Genomic DNA, 5,503 nt, shown 5'->3' on the forward strand with positions numbered 1-5,503 from the left:
CATATGTACTGGTCCCTAATATCATGTGCCCTTGCTCCTTGTGAACCAGAACTGCAGCCTTATTAGCAATTTCTCAATGTCTTGAAGTATCAGGCTTGGATCTGGCGTTTGGTGCTCCAGGAGAGTGCATGGAGATCTGCAGAGCCTCTGTTGTTGGTGATAAGGAACAGTTTTATTCCTTGTTAGCCATTCTGTAGGATACAGGAAAGAAAGAAACAAAAGTAATTACTGAGAGGCCTGACATAGTTTATAATGCTGCCTCTGTCAGATGATGTTGTTCTGTAACATATAATCATTAAATTATTAATCTGCAAGAGCTCTTACACCTTTCAGCTGCCTTGGTGAGTGGGAACCGGGATGAATGAGGCATGGACTTCATTATACCTCAGCGTTCACCTTCAGAGGAGAGGGTGTGCTACATCCTTTGTGGTTACCACCTGGTATTTTGAGGAAAAAGCTGCCTTTGCTAAGCTTTTAGTGATGAAAATCGAGTCAGTGTTTGTATATGTAAGAGCAGAAACGATGAGGGGCTGGAGCACTTACCACTCCTCTCCTCTTCATAAGGCAGAAAAGAGTAGAAATGTGTTCTCACTGCAGTGTATTCAGCCTGGTTTCAAACCGTCACAGAACTGGGTGGAGACATGTTCCCTTTTAGATCTGGTGTAGAAAAGAAAGAAAATCAATCTGGGACGGAGAATTGCTCAGTTTGTTCAATAAACCACAAATGGGGACCTGCAAGGCTTGGTGCAGATCTTAATGTGTCAACAGAGTGCTGGGTCTTAAAAGTTTCAGCAACATGAGTCTACCTCAAGAAACTGCTGCTCTCCGAAATCATTGGTGTGTGTTTCGCTGTGGGGACAGATGTTAGATATGTTTAAAATGCAAAGGGCATTACTGAGGGTGGTACTTTGCAAGCGGCAGCTTTATGAACACAGGCCTGCCTTGGGCTCTGCGGTGGTGCGCCATGGGGAGCGAGATGAGCAGCCAGAGCACAAGGAAGGCTGGAGGTGGCTTTTGTCTGAGCTTCATGCTGGGGATGTCTCTCTGCCTTATACAGCAACAAAAAGGAATCTGGGGGGGCAGTGAAAGACTTGAGGGGTGCACAGAGCTGCTCCAGCTGCCATTGTCCCTGAGGTGGTCCTTCAGATGGAAGCAGGCAGGAGGCAATGGGAGAGGGGGAAAGGGAAATTCCTCGTTTCATTTTGTAATCAAAAGTGTGATTTCCTGGGATGACTTGAACCCTTCACATAAAGGATTCCAAACGCCTGGGTTTGCTCACAAGGGAAAATTCCCTTTTTTTTTAATCCCTTCTTAAACATATGCAAATGATTTGCTTGAAACAGCAGAAAAATTGGGAGGGGACTTGTTTTAGCAGATGCGTTGGTTTGCTGGATTTTTTCACTCATTAGTGGGCTCCCTCAGACACATAGGTTTTATTGTATGCTTCCTTTAAAGGGTGGCTGATGGAATTGAATGATGTATTCAGGCTCTTCCTCCCCCAGCTTCCCTCCTGCCTTTACAGCAGCTCGCAGAATATCCTAATAACAGGCATTCACTGTTTCAGAATGGTGCTCATGCCAGAAAACTGCTCAGATCTGGAGCTGGGTATCACCAGAAGTGAGAGCAAAAGTTGCTGTAAACTCTAGGTGTGAAGGTTTGTGTCTGTAAACTGTGGCTGTGCTGCTGAAAATGCTGCTCTGCAAACATTGACTGATTGTTGAAGGCGGTGCCACGCAGTGATGTCAGGAGACTGAGCAATAATCCATGTGTTTTACTTTCTCTTAAAAGTGTATTTTCTTGCTTGACTTCCTTAAACATTGTTTTTATATAGTCTGGACCTGTAGCACTGAGACCTTTAATGATTATACGGTGCCAGCCTATATTAGGTCCTCGGTGCTGAATTACACAGAAGGTGGTGGTTGCCATAAAGCCGTGTGGGCAGGACCCAACTTTCCAGACCAGGCACACATGGAGCTTCTCCCAGCAGGTTCTGCAGCCAGGGAACAGGCTCCTCTCGTGGGCTGCAGCATTAGGATTTGTGCCTCAGCTGCCGATTTACTGCTTGGGCTTTAGTGTGAGCCACACCAGAGTTTCATTGCCTGTAAAATGGGGGAATCTTATTTATCCACCTGCCACGTGTCCTAGTGCTTATGGAGTGCTCTGAGGCTAGGTCCTGGCTTTGTGTGGGCTCTTAATATGGGTGAGTTCCTGGAACCTGCAGATGCGTTCTGCATCCGTGGTGACTTTGTGGTGATTGTAAGTGAAAAATCTCTTAACAATGGGTTGTAAATTCAGAGTTGGCTGTCAAACGTTTTATGTACCACTGTTGTTGCTGCTGTGTGACGCTGTTACACTTTCTTTGCAAACCAGCCTAGGCAAAACCTTGTTTAATCCTGGTTCTTCCTCTCTTTAATCCATGCAGTGAAGGGATCGTGCAGGTAACTGATTTTCCCTAAGATTTCAGGATCCTTTTGCTGCGCTGTGTAACGATCATACATGCCACAGCTACACATGCAGCTTTGTCGTGGACATGATTCAGAATTTCTTTATGTGTCTCAACCTCAACCTATTTTTCATGTTGTTTTCCCTCTTTTTTATGCATTTGTGTTAAGTAAGACATTCAGTGCTTGCAGTGCCACTTTCCTTAGAAGTAACATTAATAGATCGCTCTTTTTTGCTCCTTACTGTATCTCATGCAGATCTTGCATTTTACTGTTTGGTTTTTTTCCTTCTGAGTCGTCATTTAAAATACTTAACAATGTAATGCAATTCATAGTGCTCTTTTTCATGCAAATCTCCCAAGGCACCTTAGAATAAAATCAGTAAAATCAAAAAGAAAATCAACTTAGTTCAGCCATGTGTTGAATTAATTCATTGTTTTTAAAGCAGAGCCAGGGGAGAAAGACTTTTTTCACTTTCAGTATCTTTTGCTCTTCAGCTTTGTACTTCACCCCATTTTACTCGTGCAGCAGTGCCAAAACATTGATGGTATTTACAGCTGTCTCGTAGATGGTGGTAATGTTGATCATGCTCTTTGCTCTCAGACCAGCTTTGATTCCGGAGAGGCTACTTGCTATTTTATCAGATAGTGAGGAGGAAAAGCTTATGCTGAAATAGGTTGACTGTTTCATATCGGGGGGTGAGAGGGAGGAAGCCATCAAATTAACTCATAAAAGCTTTATTTACGATGAATGGACTTTTTTTCTCTGTCTGTCGTTATCATCTTGTCTGTAACCCAGTGACCCTGATTATCACGAAGCTGTTTACAAGGTTCAGGTTAATTGGATTTCTTTAACTATTTCCCAGAGCTGTGAGGAGCACAAATACACTGCTGTGGAGTTCAAACAGCATGGTGCAACCCAGTTTGCAAGGAGACAGGCTTCTTCCAAGAGGAAGTAATTTTATTTCATACTCCACTAAGTGCATAGCAGCACGTACCTATCATTTGGCATAATGTTAAATAACACCCTCTTTCATACGGATGTGTTCAGTTGCAACTTGTGTTCCCAATACACAAATTACATTTTGCATGTTCAGCAAGAAAAGAGCTTATTTTCAATGAGAGAGGCTTTGAAATGGTTTTTGTTGTTGTTTTTGGTTTGTTTTTTTCCTCAGCTTGATAGCAGTTTCACTGGTTTTATTTTTATATGAGGAATCATGGATAAAATAGCTGTGCACTGCATGGCTGCCTAAATAAACGAGACAGGAGGATATAGTTGGGTGAGATCAGGACAGTACTTGTATCTGCTTTGCTTTCATCTTCTTAGGATGCATGCTTATCCTTTAATGGCACAACATTGCACCCTCCAGGTGCAATGTGTAATTGCAGGTCTACAGATAACCGACTTGTTTTGAGCTGTGTTTTTGTGAGCAGGCCTTCCTAAAGTCTCCTCCAGTATTGCTCACCCTCTTCTTCTCTTTCTTTTTCAGGCTTCTGTAGGCTCTGAGAAGCTGTTCTCCCCTGCAGCAAATAAAGGTAAGTGATCTGGAGAAATGCTTTCCTTAGCGCAAGAGATTTGAGTTGTAAATCCGTATCGTGCGAATAGCAGGACATTGGTTTTGCCAGCGCCTTTAATTGTGCCACACACGTTGTCATAAAGACCAGCTTTACAGCCTTGTGATGATTAAGTTAAAATTTAGAGCTGCATTGTCTCAGTGTGGGGTGGGACTTCTTCCCTACCAGTGAGATTTGTAACAAATGTCTTCAAGAGAGGGATTACTGACAAAGGAGAAGTCAGCCTTTACTGTAGGGGATACGCTTTTCCCTCTAATACAATCAGATCCTCATTTCTTTTAAACAGATCAATATTTCAGTGTTGTCCGTATTATCCTTACAAGGGCTTGCGCATCCCTCACAGAGCTGCCAGTGTACATGGAGCATGTGTGTCTCTATGTCTCAGTTCTCCAGAGCGCGGTGGAAGGTGCTCGGCACGTTGCAGGGTCTCGGCTCACAGCCCCCACTATTCCTCTTAATTGAGAGTTACCTGTGACACGTGCTGGGTGTTGCTAAGAGACTGTGCCATTTCACATTCCCTGGGGAGGTGCAGTGACAGATCTCTAAATACACCCAGCCCTCCTCTAAGGGCTCGGTACAGCTGTAAAACAGGGCTGCTCCAGTTTCATGTGTTCCCGGGGATAATCTCGCTGGGCAAAAAGAGTGAAGAAACAGCCTTGGAGAGGACAAAGTGTGGTACATGATGGAAAGCATTGCACTGGGAATGGCTCCTCTTTATCATGCGGGGAGGTTGGTGGTGTGGCTCTGAATGCATTGCCAGGTCCTGTGGCTGTTCTGCAGTGTTCCCAGCATTGAACTGCAGAATCAAATCAGTTCAGAGCAATAGCGAATACTAAGGACATGCAAATACCCCAAAAAGGAGAGACGAGGCCCATTAATAAGAAGTGGTGAAATAACTTTCTTGTGTTGTTTCAAGAGAGACAAGGAAGGAATAGTTTGTCGTTCTGTAGGAGTAGGTGCTGGAGGTGGAAAGGCATTTTGCTGGTTGTGTGCTCCATCACCTGGACCCAGGCCCAGTTTATAGCAGGGCTCTATAGCAGCAGTAAGTATTAGGAATTCTCTTCCCTTCCAAGCTTTGCAGATTTTCAATGCCAAATGTGGAAACCGATGACAAGCCCATTATGTTATTACATTTGCAGATATTTTTATGAAAGTATGCAGCTTTATCTGGGGGAAGGAGGGAAGTTTAAACAAATGGTGGGGAAGAGCATTTCTCTTCCCTCAGCCTTGGCTCGCTGATAAGGCAAACCAGATTGCCCATACGGCACTGCCTCAGCAAAACAAAAATCATGCCATCCTGCATAAATGCATGGCACTGAGATCTGCCGGAGAGGCTTATGCTGAAGCGTTAGCAGCTTTGTTGGCTCCTCCTTGTGCTGAAGCCTGAGATCCCCCACCCCTTCATATCATGGAGCAGCTCAGCAACATGAGTTTTCAAAATACCTCCCTATCAGGAAGTTAAATGTGTGAATGCCTGTGAATTTGCTG

Source organism: Nestor notabilis, unplaced genomic scaffold (genome assembly GCF_000696875.1).
Source record: "Nestor notabilis isolate BGI_N333 unplaced genomic scaffold, ASM69687v1 scaffold30710, whole genome shotgun sequence".
Lineage (NCBI taxonomy): Eukaryota > Metazoa > Chordata > Aves > Psittaciformes > Psittacidae > Nestor > Nestor notabilis.